Source organism: Hyla sarda, chromosome 1 (genome assembly GCF_029499605.1).
Source record: "Hyla sarda isolate aHylSar1 chromosome 1, aHylSar1.hap1, whole genome shotgun sequence".
Taxonomy (NCBI): domain Eukaryota; kingdom Metazoa; phylum Chordata; class Amphibia; order Anura; family Hylidae; genus Hyla; species Hyla sarda.
In genome coordinates, this window is record NC_079189.1 from 261557430 (window position 1) to 261572799 (window position 15370).

The 15370-nt window shown below is 50.5% G+C and overlaps 14 pseudogenes; 13 read left to right on the forward strand and 1 right to left on the reverse strand.

The window, feature by feature from the left end:
• Positions 1-159: 159 nt before the first annotated feature.
• On the reverse strand, positions 160-279 carry LOC130327646 (5S ribosomal RNA; annotated as a pseudogene).
• A 408-nt stretch (positions 280-687) lies between these two features.
• Positions 688-808, forward strand: LOC130346265 (5S ribosomal RNA; annotated as a pseudogene).
• A 2093-nt stretch (positions 809-2901) lies between these two features.
• Positions 2902-3021, forward strand: LOC130346489 (5S ribosomal RNA; annotated as a pseudogene).
• Positions 3022-4677: 1656 nt separating this feature from the next.
• On the forward strand, positions 4678-4797 carry LOC130315866 (5S ribosomal RNA; annotated as a pseudogene).
• Positions 4798-5364: 567 nt separating this feature from the next.
• LOC130320902 (5S ribosomal RNA) lies at positions 5365-5484 on the forward strand (annotated as a pseudogene).
• Positions 5485-6556: 1072 nt separating this feature from the next.
• Positions 6557-6676, forward strand: LOC130353111 (5S ribosomal RNA; annotated as a pseudogene).
• Positions 6677-9136: 2460 nt separating this feature from the next.
• Positions 9137-9256, forward strand: LOC130315877 (5S ribosomal RNA; annotated as a pseudogene).
• Positions 9257-9823: 567 nt separating this feature from the next.
• LOC130321022 (5S ribosomal RNA) lies at positions 9824-9943 on the forward strand (annotated as a pseudogene).
• A 473-nt stretch (positions 9944-10416) lies between these two features.
• LOC130353154 (5S ribosomal RNA) lies at positions 10417-10536 on the forward strand (annotated as a pseudogene).
• An 82-nt stretch (positions 10537-10618) lies between these two features.
• Positions 10619-10738, forward strand: LOC130352459 (5S ribosomal RNA; annotated as a pseudogene).
• An 871-nt stretch (positions 10739-11609) lies between these two features.
• Positions 11610-11729, forward strand: LOC130317379 (5S ribosomal RNA; annotated as a pseudogene).
• Positions 11730-13576: 1847 nt separating this feature from the next.
• Positions 13577-13696, forward strand: LOC130352624 (5S ribosomal RNA; annotated as a pseudogene).
• Positions 13697-14182: 486 nt separating this feature from the next.
• LOC130328561 (5S ribosomal RNA) lies at positions 14183-14302 on the forward strand (annotated as a pseudogene).
• A 475-nt stretch (positions 14303-14777) lies between these two features.
• On the forward strand, positions 14778-14897 carry LOC130336080 (5S ribosomal RNA; annotated as a pseudogene).
• Positions 14898-15370: the final 473 nt, after the last annotated feature.

Here is a 15370-nt window from a genome sequence, read left to right on the forward strand (position 1 = left end):
TCCCATGCCGGTATCTGCCGGGCAGCAGTCTGCGATCTGAGGAGAGCAGGCACGTTCAGCTTAGGATGGCCGTTGACAGCTTCACACCCTGTATATTTTGGATTTAAGCATCAATAAATCCTTTTCCGAATCGGAGCGGAAGGCGGCAACAGATTAAAATGTCAACTGCACCCGGGATTCCCAGCCAGTCTCCCATGCTGGTACTTACCAGGCCCTAAGCTGGGTAGCAGTCTGCGTTCTGACGAGAGCAGGCGCGTTCAGCTTAGGATGGCCGTTGACAGCTTCACACTTTGTATACTGTGCATTTAAGCATCAATAAATCCTTTTCGGAATCGGAACGGAAGGCGGCAACAGAGCAAAATGTCAACGGCAGCCGGGATTCCCAGCCAGTGTCCAATGCCGGTACTTACCGGGCCCTAAGATCTGTACCAGTCTGCGATCTGACGAGAGCAGGCGCGTTAAGCTTAGGATGGCCACAATATACAGGGTGTGAAGCTGTCAACGGCCATCCTAAGCCTGAACGTGCCTGCTCTCCTCAGATCACAGACTGCTGCCCTGCAGTTACCGGCATGGGAGACTGGCTGGCAATCCAAGGTGCCATTGACATTTTGCTCTGTTGCCGCCTTCCTCTCCGATTAAAAAAATATTTATTGATGCTTAAATCCACAATATACAAGGCGTGAAGATGTCAACGGCCATCCTAAGCTGAACGCGCCTGCTCTCGTCAGATCGCAGACTGCTACCCAGCTTAGGGCCCGGTAAGTACTGGCATGGGAGACTGGCTGGGAATCCCTCGGTGCCGTTGACATTTTGCTCTATTGCTGCCTTCGGCTCCGATTCCGAAAAGAATTTATAGATGCTTAAATCCACAGTATACAAAGTGTGAAGCTGTCGACGGCCATCCAAAGCTTAACGCGCCTGCTCTTGTCAGATCGCAGACAGGTACAGATCTTAGGGCCCGTTAAGCACCGGCATGGGACACTGGCTGGGAATCCCGGCTGCCGTTGACATTTTGCTCTGTTGCCGCCTTCCGTTTCCGATTCCGAAAAGGATTTATTGATGCTTAAATGCACAGTATAAAGGGCGAGAAGCTGTCAACGGCCTTCCTAAGCTGAACGCGCCTGCTCTCGTCAGATCGCAGACTGCTACCCATCTTAGGGCCCGGTAAGTACCAGCATGGGAGACTGGCTGGGAATCCCAGGTGTCGTTGACATTTTGCTCTGTTGCCGCCTTACGCTCCGATTCCGAAAAGGATTTATTGATGCTTAAATCCACAGTATACAGGGTGTGAAGATATCTACGGCCATCCTAAGCTGAATGCGCCTGTTCTTGTCAGATTGCAGTCTGATACCCAGCTTCGGGCCTGGTAAGTACCAGCATGGGAGACTGGCTGGGAATCCCAGGTGCCGTTGACATTTTGATCTATTGCTGCCCTCCGCTCCGATTTCGAAAATAATTTATTGATGCTTAAATCCACAGTATACAAGGTGTGAAGCTGTCGACGGCCATCCTAAGCTTAACGCGCCTGCTCTCGTCAGATCGCAGACTGGTACAGATCTTAGGGCCCGGTAAGTACCGTCATGGGACACTGGCTGGGAATCCCGGCTGCCGTTGACATTTTGCTCTGTTGCCGCCTTCCGTTTCCGATTCCGAAAAGGATTTATTGATGCTTAAATGCACAGTGTACAAAGTGTGAAGCTGTCAACGGCCATCTTAAGCTGAACGCGCCTGCTCTCGTCAGATCGCAGACTGCTACCCAGCTTAGGGCCTGCTAAGTACCAGCATGGGAGACTGGCTGGGAATCCCGGGTGCAGTTGACATTTTAATCTGTTGCCGCCTTCCGCTCCGATTCAGAAAAGGATTTATTGATGCTTAAATCCACAATATACAGGGTGTGAAGCTGTCAACGGCCATCCTAAGCCTGAACGTGCCTGCTCTCCTCAGATCGCAGACTGCTGCCCGGCAGTTACCGGCATGGGAGACTGGCTGGCAATCCAAGGTGCCATTGACATTTTGCTCTGTTGCCGCCTTCCTCTCCGATTAATAAAAATATTTATTGATGCTTAAATCCACAATATACAAGGCGTGAAGATGTCAACGGCCATCCTAAGCTGAACGCGCCTGCTCTCGTCAGATCGCAGACTGCTACCCAGCTTTGGGCCCAGTAAGTACCGGCATGGGAGACTGGCTGGGAATCCCGGGTGCAGTTGACATTTTGCTCTGTTGCCGCCTTCCGTTCCGATTCCGAAAAGGATTTATTGATGCTTAAATGCACAGTATAAAAAGCATGAAGCTGTCAATGGCCATCCTACGCTGAACGTGCCTGCTCTCGTCAGATCGCAGACGGCTACCCAGCTTAGGGCCCGGTAAGTACTGGCATGGGAGACTGGCTGGGAATCCCGGGTGCCGTTGACATTTTGCTCTATTGCTGCCTTCCGCTCCGATTCCGAAATTAATTTATTGATGCTTAAATCCACAGTATACAAGGTGTAAAGCTGTCGACGGCCATCCTAAGTTTAACGCGCCTGCTCTCGTCAGATCGCAGACTGGTATAGATCTTAGGGCCCGGTAAGTACCGGCATGGGACACTGGCTGGGAATCCCGGCTGCCGTTGACATTTTGCTCTGTAGCCGCCTTCCATTCCGATTCCGAAAAGGATTTATTGATGCTTAAATGCACAATATACAAGGCATAAAGATGTCAACGGCCATCCTAAGCTGAACGTGCCTGCTCTCGTCAGATCGCAGACTGCTACCCAGCTTAGGGCCCAGTAAGTACCGGCATGGGAGACTGGCTGGGAATCCCGGGTGCAGTTGACACTTTGCTCTGTTGCCACCTTCCGCTCCGATTCAGAAAATGATTTATTGATGCTTAAATGCACAGTATAAAGGGCGTGAAGCTGTCAACGGCCATCCTAAGCTGAACGTGCCTGCTCTCGTCAGATCGCAGACTGCTACCCAGCTTAGGGCCCGGTAAGTACCAGCATGGGAGACTGGCTGGGAATCCCAGGTGTTGTTGACATTTTGCTCTGTAGCCGCCTTCCGCTCCGATTCCGAAAAGGATTTATTGATGCTTAAATCCACAGTATACAGGGTGTGAAGCCGTCTACGGCTATCCTAAGCTGAATGTGCCTGTTCTTGTCAGATCGCAGACTGCTGCCCGGCAAGAACGGGCATGGGAGACTGGCTGGCAATCCAAGGTGCTATTGACATTTTGCTCTGTTGCCGCCTTCCTCTCCGATTCCGAAAGGGATTTATTGATGCTTAAATGCACAGTATAAAAAGCATGAAGCTGTCAATGGCCATCCTAAGCTGAACGCGCCTGCTCTCGTCAGATCGCAGACTGCTACCCAGCTTAGGGCCCGGTAAGTACTGGCATGGGAGACTGGCTGGGAATCCCGAGTGCCATTGTCATTTTGCTCTATTGCTGCCTTCCGCTCCGATTCCGAAAAGAATTTATTGGTGCTTAAATCCACAGTATACAAGGTGTGAAGCTGTCGACGGCCATCCTAAGCTTAACGCGCCTGCTCTCGTCAGATCGCAGACTGGTACAGATCTTACGGCCCGGTAAGTACCGGCATGAGACACTGGCTGGGAATCCCGGCTGCCGTTGACATTTTGCTCTGTTGCCGCTTTCCGTTCCGATTCCGAAAAGGATTTATTGATGCTTAAATGCACAGTATAAAGGGCGAGAAGCTGTCAACGGCCATCCTAAGCTGAACGAGCCTGCTCTCGTCAGATCGCAGACTGCTACCCAGCTTCGGGCCTGGTAAGTACCAGCATGGGAGACTGGCTGGGAATCCAGGCTGCCGTCGACATTTTGCTCTGTTTCTGCTCCGATTCCGAAAATTATTTATTGATGCTTAAATCCACAGTATACAAGGTGTGAAGCTGTCGACGGCCATCCTAAGCTTAACGCGCCTGCTCTCGTCAGATCGCAGACTGGTACAGATCTTAGGGCCCGGTAAGTACCGGCATGAGACACTGGCTGGGAATCCCGGCTGCCGTTGACATTTTGCTCTGTTGCCGCCTTCCGTTCCGATTCCGAAAAGGATTTATTGATGCTTAAATCCACAATATAGAGGATGTGAAGCTGTCAACGGCCATCCTAAGCCTGAACGTGCCTGCTCTCCTCAGATCGCAGACTGCTGCCCGGCAGTTACCGGCATGGGTGACTGGTTGGCAATCCAAGGTGCCATTGACATTTTGCTCTGTTGCCGCCTTCCTCGCCGATTAATAAAAATATTTATTGATGCTTAAATCCACAATAAACAAGGCGTGAAGATGTCAACGGCCATCCTAAGCTGAACGTGCCTGCTCTCGTCAGATTGCAGACTGCTACCCAGCTTAGGGCCCGGTAAGTACTAGCATGGGAGACTGGCTGGGAATCCCTGGTGTTGTTGATATTTTGCTCTGTAGCCGCCTTCCGCTCTGATTCCGAAAAGGATTTATTGATGCTTAAATCCACAGTATACAGGGTGTGAAGCCGTCTACGGCTATCCTAAGCTGAATGTGCCTGTTCTTGTCAGATCGCAGACTGCTGCCCGGCAAGTACGGGCATGGGAGACTGGCTGGCAATCCAAGGTGCTATTGACATTTTGCTCTGTTGCCGCCTTCCTCTCCGATTCCGAAAAGGATTTATTGATGCTTAAATGCACAGTATAAAAAGCATGAGGCTGTCAATGGCCATCCTAAGCTGAACGCGCCTGCTCTCGTCAGATCGCAGACTGCTACCCAGCTTAGGGCCCGGTAAGTACTGGCATGGGAGACTGGCTGGGAATCCCGGGTGCCGTTGACATTTTGCTCTATTGCTGCCTTCCGCTCCGATTCCGAAAAGATATTATTGATGCTTAAATCCACAGTATAAAGGGCGAGAAGCTGTCAAAGGCCATGCTAAGCTGAACGCACCTGCTCTTATCAGATCGCAGACTGCTACCCAGCTTAGGGCCCGGTAAGTACCAGCATGGGAGACTGGCTGGGAATCCCAGGTGTTGTTGACATTTTGCTCTGTAGCCGCCTTCCGCTCCGATTCCGAAAAGTATTTATTGATGCTTAAATCCACAGTATACAGGGTGTGAAGCCGTCTTCATGCCCGTACTTGCCGGGCAGCAGTCTGCGAACTGACAAGAACAGGCACATTCAGCTTAAATCCACAATATACAGGATGTGAAGCTGTCAACGGCCATCCTAAGCCTGAACGTGCCTGCTCTCCTCAGATCGCAGACTGCTGCCCGGCAGTTACCGGCATGGGAGACTGGCTGGCAATCCAAGGTGCCATTGACATTTTGCTCTGTTGCCGCCTTCCTCTCCGATTAATAAAAATATTTATTGATGCTTAAATCCACAATAAACAAGGCGTGAAGATGTCAACGGCCATCCTAAGCTGAACGCGCCTGCTCTCGTCAGATCGCAGACTGCTACCCAGCTTAGGGCCCGGTAAGTACTGGCATGGGAGACTGGCTGGGAATCCCGGGTGCCGTTGACATTTTGCTCTTTGCTGCCTTCCGCTCCGATTCCGAAAAGATATTATTGATGCTTAAATCCACAGTATAAAGGGCGAGAAGCTGTCAAAGGCCATGCTAAGCTGAACGCGCCTGCTCTCGTCAGATCGCAGACTGCTACCCAGCTTAGGGCCCGGTAAGTACCAGCATGGGAGACTGGCTGGGAATCCCAGGTGTTGTTGACATTTTGCTCTGTAGCCGCCTTCCGCTTCGATTCCGAAAAGGATTTATTGATGCTTAAATCCACAGTATACAGGGTGTGAAGCCGTCTACGACTATCCTAAGCTGAATGTGCCTGTTCTTGTCAGATCGCAGACTGCTGCCAGAAAAGTACAGGCATGGGAGACTGGCTGGCAATCCAAGGAACTATTGACATTTTGCTCTGTTGCCGCCTTCCTCTCCGATTCCGAAAAGGATTTATTGATGCTTAAATGCACAGTATAAAAAACATGAAGCTGTCAATGGCCATCCTAAGCTGAACGTGCCTGCTCTCGTCAGATTGCAAACTGCTACCCAGCTTAGGGCCCGGTAAGTACTGGCATGGGAGACTGGCTGGGAATCCCAGGTGCCGTTGACATTTTGCTCTATTTCTGCCCTCCGCTCCGATTCCGAAAATAATTTATTGATGCTTAAATCCACAGTATACAAGGTGTGAAGCTGTCGACGGCCATCCTAAGCTTAATGCGCCTGCTCTCGTCAGATCGCATACTGGTACAGATCTTAGGGCCCGGTAAGTACCGGCATGGGACACTGGCTGGGAATCCCGGCTGCCGTTGCCATTTTGCTCTATTGCCGCCTTACGCTCCGATTCCGAAAAGGATTTATTGATGCTTAAATCCACAGTATACAGGGTGTGAAGATGTCTATGGCAATCCTAAGCTGAATGCGCTTGTTCTCATCAGATCGCAGACTGCTTCCCAGCTTCGGGCCTGGTAAGTACCAGCATGGGAGACTGGCTGGGAATCCCGGGTGCAGTTGACATTTTGCTCTGTTTCTGCTCCGATTCCGAAAATTATTTATTGATGCTTAAATCCACAGTATACAAAATGTGAAGTTGTCAACGGCCATCCTAAGCTGAATGTGCCTGCTCTCGTCAGATCGCAGACTGCTACCCAGCTTAGGGCCCGGTAAGTACCAGCATGGGAGACTGCCTGGGAATCCCAGGTGTTGTTGACATTTTGCTCTGTAGCCGCCTTCCGCTTTGATTCCGAAAAGGATTTATTGATGCTTAAATCCACAGTATACAGGGTGTGAAGCCGTCTACGGCTATCCTAAGCTGAATGTGCCTGTTCTTGTCAGATCGCAGACTGGTACAGATCTTAGGGCCCGGTAAGTACCGTCATGGGACACTGGCTGGGAATCCCGGCTGCCGTTGACATTTTGCTCTGTTGCCGCCTTCCGTTTCCGTTTCCGATTCCGAAAAGGATTTATTGATGCTTAAATGCATAGTATACAAAGTGTGAAGCTGTCAACGGCCATCTTAAGCTGAACGCGCCTGCTCTCGTCACATCGCAGACTGCTACCCAGCTTAGGGCCTGCTAAGTACCAGCATGGGAGACTGGCTGGGAATCCCGGGTGCAGTTGACATTTTAATCTGTTGCCGCCTTCCGCTCCGATTCAGAAAAGGATTTATTGATGCTTAAATCCACAATATACAGGGTGTGAAGCTGTCAACGGCCATCCTAAGCCTGAACGTGCCTGCTCTCCTCAGATCGCAGACTGCTGCCCGGCAGTTACCGGCATGGGAGACTGGCTGGCAATCCAAGGTGCCATTGACATTTTGCTCTGTTGCCGCCTTCCTCTCCGATTAATAAAAATATTTATTGATGCATAAATCCACAATATACAAGGCGTGAAGATGTCAACGGCCATCCTAAGCTGAACGCGCCTGCTCTCGTCAGATCGCAGACTGCTACCCAGCTTAGGGCCCAGTAAGTACCGGCATGGGAGACTGGCCTGGAATCCCGGGTGCAGTTGACATTTTGCTCTGTTGCCACCTTCCGCTCCGATTCAGAAAATGATTTATTGATGCTTAAATGCACAGTATAAAGGGCGTGAAGCTGTCAACGGCCATCCTAAGCTGAACGTGCCTGCTCTCGTCAGATCGCAGACTGCTACCCAGCTTAGGGGCCGGTAAGTACCAGCATGGGGGACTGGCTGGGAATCCCAGGTGTTGTTGACATTTTGCTCTGTAGCCGCCTTCCGCTCCGATTCCGAAAAGGATTTATTGATGCTTAAATCCACAGTATACAGGGTGTGAAGCCGTCTACGGCTATCCTAAGCTGAATGTGCCTGTTCTTGTCAGATCGCAGACTGCTGCCCGGCAAGTACGGGCATGGGAGACTGGCTGGCAATCCAAGGTGCTATTGACATTTTGCTCTATTGCTGCCTTCCGCTCCGATTCCGAAAAGAATTTATTGATGCTTAAATCCACAGTATACAAGGTGTGAAGCTGTCGACGGCCATCCTAAGCTTAACGCGCCTGCTCTCGTCAGATCGCAGACTGGTACAGATCTTACGGCCCGGTAAGTACCGGCATGAGACACTGGCTGGGAATCCCGGCTGCCGTTGACATTTTGCTCTGTTGCCGCTTTCCGTTCCGATTCCGAAAAGGATTTATTGATGCTTAAATGCACAGTATAAAGGGCGAGAAGCTGTCAACGGCCATCCTAAGCTGAACGAGCCTGCTCTCGTCAGATCGCAGACTGCTACCCAGCTTCGGGCCTGGTAAGTACCAGCATGGGAGACTGGCTGGGAATCCAGGCTGCCGTCGACATTTTGCTCTGTTTCTGCTCCGATTCCGAAAATTATTTATTGATGCTTAAATCCACAGTATACAAGGTGTGAAGCTGTCGACGGCCATCCTAAGCTTAACGCGCCTGCTCTCGTCAGATCGCAGACTGGTACAGATCTTAGGGCCCGGTAAGTACCGGCATGAGACACTGGCTGGGAATCCCGGCTGCCGTTGACATTTTGCTCTGTTGCCGCCTTCCGTTCCGATTCCGAAAAGGATTTATTGATGCTTAAATCCACAATATAGAGGATGTGAAGCTGTCAACGGCCATCCTAAGCCTGAACGTGCCTGCTCTCCTCAGATCGCAGACTGCTGCCCGGCAGTTACCGGCATGGGTGACTGGTTGGCAATCCAAGGTGCCATTGACATTTTGCTCTGTTGCCGCCTTCCTCGCCGATTAATAAAAATATTTATTGATGCTTAAATCCACAATAAACAAGGCGTGAAGATGTCAACGGCCATCCTAAGCTGAACGTGCCTGCTCTCGTCAGATTGCAGATTGCTACCCAGCTTAGGGCCCGGTAAGTACTAGCATGGGAGACTGGCTGGGAATCCCTGGTGTTGTTGATATTTTGCTCTGTAGCCGCCTTCCGCTCTGATTCCGAAAAGGATTTATTGATGCTTAAATCCACAGTATACAGGGTGTGAAGCCGTCTACGGCTATCCTAAGCTGAATGTGCCTGTTCTTGTCAGATCGCAGACTGCTGCCCGGCAAGTACGGGCATGGGAGACTGGCTGGCAATCCAAGGTGCTATTGACATTTTGCTCTGTTGCCGCCTTCCTCTCCGATTCCGAAAAGGATTTATTGATGCTTAAATGCACAGTATAAAAAGCATGAGGCTGTCAATGGCCATCCTAAGCTGAACGCGCCTGCTCTCGTCAGATCGCAGACTGCTACCCAGCTTAGGGCCCGGTAAGTACTGGCATGGGAGACTGGCTGGGAATCCCGGGTGCCGTTGACATTTTGCTCTATTGCTGCCTTCCGCTCCGATTCCGAAAAGATATTATTGATGCTTAAATCCACAGTATAAAGGGCAAGAAGCTGTCAAAGGCCATGCTAAGCTGAACGCACCTGCTCTTATCAGATCGCAGACTGCTACCCAGCTTAGGGCCCGGTAAGTACCAGCATGGGAGACTGGCTGGGAATCCCAGGTGTTGTTGACATTTTGCTCTGTAGCCGCCTTCCGCTCCGATTCCGAAAAGTATTTATTGATGCTTAAATCTACAGTATACAGGGTGTGAAGCCGTCTTCATGCCCGTACTTGCCGGGCAGCAGTCTGCGAACTGACAAGAACAGGCACATTCAGCTTAAATCCACAATATACAGGATGTGAAGCTGTCAACGGCCATCCTAAGCCTGAACGTGCCTGCTCTCCTCAGATCGCAGACTGCTGCCCGGCAGTTACCGGCATGGGAGACTGGCTGGCAATCCAAGGTGCCATTGACATTTTGCTCTGTTGCCGCCTTCCTCTCCGATTAATAAAAATATTTATTGATGCTTAAATCCACAATAAACAAGGCGTGAAGATGTCAACGGCCATCCTAAGCTGAACGCGCCTGCTCTCGTCAGATCGCAGACTGCTACCCAGCTTAGGGCCCGGTAAGTACTGGCATGGGAGACTGGCTGGGAATCCCGGGTGCCGTTGACATTTTGCTCTTTGCTGCCTTCCGCTCCGATTCCGAAAAGATATTATTGATGCTTAAATCCACAGTATAAAGGGCGAGAAGCTGTCAAAGGCCATGCTAAGCTGAACGCGCCTGCTCTCGTCAGATCGCAGACTGCTACCCAGCTTAGGGCCCGGTAAGTACCAGCATGGGAGACTGGCTGGGAATCCCAGGTGTTGTTGACATTTTGCTCTGTAGCCGCCTTCCGCTTCGATTCCGAAAAGAATTTATTGATGCTTAAATCCACAGTATACAGGGTGTGAAGCCGTCTACGGCTATCCTAAGCTGAATGTGCCTGTTCTTGTCAGATCGCAGACTGCTGCCAGAAAAGTACAGGCATGGGAGACTGGCTGGCAATCCAAGGAACTATTGACATTTTGCTCTGTTGCCGCCTTCCTCTCCGATTCCGAAAAGGATTTATTGATGCTTAAATGCACAGTATAAAAAGCATGAAGCTGTCAATGGCCATCCTAAGCTGAACGCGCCTGCTCACATCAGATCGCAGACTGCTACCCAGCTTAGGGCCCGGTAAGTACTGGCATGGGAGACTGGCTGGGAATCCCGGGTGCCGTTGACATTTTGCTCTATTGCTGCCTTCCGCTCCGATTCCGAAAAGATATTATTGATGCTTAAATCCACAGTATAAAGGGCGAGAAGCTGTCAAAGGCCATGCTAAGCTGAACGCACCTGCTCTCGTCAGATCGCAGACTGCTACCCAGCTTAGGGCCCGGTAAGTACCAGCATGGGAGACTGGCTGGGAATCCCAGGTGTTGTTGACATTTTGCTCTGTAGCCGCCTTCCGCTTCGATTCCGAAAAGGATTTATTGATGCTTAAATCCACAGTATACAGGGTGTGAAGCCGTCTACGGCTATCCTAAGCTGAATGTGCCTGTTCTTGTCAGATCGCAGACTGCTGCCAGAAAAGTACAGGCATGGGAGACTGGCTGGCAATCCAAGGAACTATTGACATTTTGCTCTGTTGCCGCCTTCCTCTCCGATTCCGAAAAGGATTTATTGATGCTTAAATGCACAGTATAAAAAGCATGAAGCTGTCAATGGCCATCCTAAGCTGAACGTGCCTGCTCTCGTCAGATTGCAAACTGCTACCCAGCTTAGGGCCCGGTAAGTACTGGCATGGGAGACTGGCTGGGAATCCCAGGTGCCGTTGACATTTTGCTCTATTTCTGCCCTCCGCTCCGATTCCGAAAATAATTTATTGATGCTTAAATCCACAGTATACAAGGTGTGAAGCTGTCGACGGCCATCCTAAGCTTAATGCGCCTGCTCTCGTCAGATCGCAGACTGGTACAGATCTTAGGGCCCGGTAAGTACCGGCATGGGACACTGGCTGGGAATCCCGGCTGCCGTTGACATTTTGCTCTGTTGCCGCCTTACGCTCCGATTCCGAAAAGGATTTATTGATGCTTAAATCCACAGTATACAGGGTGTGAAGATGTCTACGGCAATCCTAAGCTGAATGCGCCTGTTCTCGTCAGATCGCAGACTGCTTCCCAGCTTCGGGCCTGGTAAGTACCAGCATGGGAGACTGGCTGGGAATCCCGGGTGCAGTTGACATTTTGCTCTGTTTCTGCTCCGATTCCGAAAATTATTTATTGATGCTTAAATCCACAGTATACAAAGTGTGAAGTTGTCAACGGCCATCCTAAGCTGAATGCGCCTGCTCTCGTCAGATCGCAGACTGCTACCCAGCTTAGGGCCCGGTAAGTACCAGCATGGGAGACTGGCTGGGAATCCCAGGTGTTGTTGACATTTTGCTCTGTAGCCGCCTTCCGCTTCGATTCCGAAAAGGATTTATTGATGCTTAAATCCACAGTATACAGGGTGTGAAGCCGTCTACGGCTATCCTAAGCTGAATGTGCCTGTTCTTGTCAGATCGCAGACTGCTGCCCGGCAAGTACAAGCATGGGAGACTGGCTGGCTATCCAAGGTGAAATTGACATTTTGCTCTGTTGCCGCCTTCCTCTCCGATTCCGAAAAGGATTTATTGATGCTTAAATGCACAGTATAAAAAGCATGAAGCTGTCAATGGCCATCGAAAGCTGAACGCGCCTGCTCTCGTCAGATCGCAGACTGCTACCCAGCTTAGGGCCCGGTAAGTACTGGCATGGGAGACTGGCTGGGAATCCCAGGTGCCGTTGACCTTTTGCTCTATTGCTGCCTTACGCTCCGATTCCGAAAATAATTTATTGATGCTTAAATCCACAGTATACAAGGTGTGAAGCTGTCGACGGCCATCCTAAGCTTAACGTCAGCTCTCGTCAGATCGCAGACTTGTACAGATCTTAGGGCCTGGTAAGTACCGGCATGGGACACTGGCTGGGAATCCCGGCTGCCGTTGACATTTTGCTCTGTTGCCGCCTTCCGTTCCGATTCCGAAAAGGATTTATTGATGCTTAAATGCACAGTATAAAGGGCGAGAAGCTGTCAACGGCCATCCTAAGCTGAACACGCCTGCTCTCGTCAGATCGCAGACTGCTACCCAGCTTAGGGCACGATAAGTACCAGCATGGGAGACTGGCTGGGAATCCCAGGTGTCGTTGACATTTTGCTCTGTTGCCGCCTTACGCTCCTATTCCGAAAAGGATTTATTGATGCTTAAATCCACAGTATACAGGGTGTGAAGATGTCTACGGCCATCCTAAGCTGAATGCGCCTGTTCTCGTCAGATCGCAGACTGCTACCCAGCTTCGGGCCTGGTAAGTACCAGCATGGGAGTCTGGCTGGGAATCCCCGGTGCAGTTGACATTTTGCTCTGTTTCTGCTCCGATTCCGAAAATTATTTATTGATGCTTAAATCCACAGTATACAAAGTGTGAAGCTGTCAACGGCCATCTTAAGCTGAACGCGCCTGCTCTCGTCAGATTGCAGACTGCTACCCAGCTTAGGGCCTGGTTAGTACCAGCATGGGAGACTGGCTGGGAATCCCGGGTGCAGTTGACATTTTAATCTGTTCCGCCTTCCGCTCCGATTCAGAAAAGGATTTATTGATGCTTAAATCCACAATATACAGGGTGTGAAGCTGTCAACGGCCATCCTAAGCCTGAATGTGCCTGCTCTCCTCAGATCGCAGACTGCTGCCTGGCAGTTACCGGCATGGGAGACTGGCTGGCAATCCAAGGTGCCATTGACATTTTGCTCTTTTGCCGCCTTCCTCTCCGATTAATAAAATATTTATTGATGCTTAAATCCACAATATACAAAGTGTGAAGCTGTCAACTGCCATCCTAAGCTGAACGCGCCTGCTCTCGTCAGATCGCAGACTGCTACCCAGCTTAGGGCCTGGTAAGTACCAGCTTGGGAGACTGGCTGGGAATCCCAGGTGTTGTTGACATTTTGCTCTGTAGCCGCCTTCCGCTTCGATTCCGAAAAGGATTTATTGATGCTTAAATCCACAGTATACAGGGTGTGAAGCCGTCTACGGCCATCCTAAGCTGAATGTGCCTGTTCTTGTCAGATCGCAGACTGCTGCCCGGCAAGTACGGGCATGGGAGACTGGCTGGCAATCCAAGGTGCTATTGACATTTTGCTCTGTTTCTGCTCCGATTCCGAAAATTATTTATTGATGCTTAAATCCACAGTATACAAAGTGTGAAGCTGTCAACGGCCATCCTAAGCTGAACGCGCCTGCTCTCGTCAGATCGCAGACTGCTACCCAGCTTAGGGCCTGGTAAGTACCAGCATGGGAGACTTGCTGGGAATCCCAGGTGTTGTTGACATTTTGCTCTGTAGCCGCCTTCCGCTTCGATTCCGAAAAGGATTTATTGATGCTTAAATCCACAGTATACAGGGTGTGAAGCTGTCAATGGCCATCCTAAGCTGAACATGCCTGCTCTCGTCAGATCGCAGACGGCTACCCAGCTTAGGGCCCGAAAAGTACTGGCATGGGAGACTGGCTGGGAATCCCGGGTGCCGTTGACATTTTGCTCTATTGCTGCCTTCCGCTCCGATTCCGAAAATAATTTATTAAGGCTTAAATCCACAGTATACAAGGTGTAAAGCTGTCGACGGCCATCCTAAGCTTAACGCGCCTGCTCTCGTCAGATCGCAGACTGGTACAGATCTTAGGGCCCGGTAAGTACCGGCATGGGACACTGGCTGGGAATCCCGGCTGCCGTTGACATTTTGCTCTGTTGCCGCCTTCCGTTCCGATTCCGAAAAGGATTTATTGATGCTTAAATGCACAGTATACAAAGTGTGAAGCTGTCAACGGCCATCCTAAGCTGAACGCGCCTGCTCTCGTCAGATCGCAGACTGCTACCCAGCTTAAGGCCTGGTAAGTACCAGCATGGGAGACTGGCTGGGAATCCCGGGTGCAGTTGACATTTTGCTCTGTTGCCACCTTCCGCTCCGATTCAGAAAATGATTTATTGATGCTTAAATGCACAATATAAAGGGCGTGAAGCTGTCAACGGCCATCCTAAGCCTGAACGTGCCTGCTCTCCTCAGATCGCAGACTGCTGCCCGGCGGATACCGGCATGGTAGACTGGCTGGCAATCCAAGGTGCCGTTGACATTTTGCTCTGTTGCCGCCTTCTTCTCCGATTAATAAAAATATTTATTGATGCTTAAATCCACAATATACAAGGCATAAAGATGTCAACGGCCATCCTAAGCTGAACGTGCCTGCTCTCGTCAGATCGCAGACTGCTACCCAGCTTAGGGCCCAGTAAGTAGCGGCATGGGAGACTGGCTGGGAATCCCGGGTGCAGTTGACATTTTGCTCTGTTGCCACCTTCCGCTCCGATTCAGAAAATGATTTATTGATGCTTAAATGCACAATATAAAGGGCGTGAAGCTGTCAACGGCCATCCTAAGCTGAACGTGCCTGCTCTCGTCAGATCGCAGACTGCTACTCAGCTTAGGGCCCGGTAAGTACCAGCATGGGAGACTGGCTGGGAATCCCAGGTGTTGTTGACATTTTGCTCTGTAGCCGCCTTCCGCTCCGATTCTGAAAAGGATTTATTGATGCTTAAATCCACAGTATACAGGGTGTGAAGCCGTCTACGGCTATCCTAAGCTGAATGTGCCTGTTCTTGTCAGATCGCAGACTGCTGCCCGGCAAGTACGGGCATGGGAGACTGGCTGGCAATCCAAGGAACTATTGACATTTTGCTCTGTTGCCGCCTTCCTCTCCGATTCCGAAAAGGATTTATTGATGCTTAAATGCACAGTATAAAAAGCATGAAGCTGTCAATGGCCATCCTAAGCTGAACGTGCCTGCTCTCGTCAGATTGCAAACTGCTACCCAGCTTAGGGCCCGGTAAGTACTGGCATGGGAGACTGGCTGGGAATCCCAGGTGCCGTTGACATTTTGCTCTATTTCTGCCCTCCGCTCCGATTCCGAAAATAATTTATTGATGCTTAAATCCACAGTATACAAGGTGTGAAGC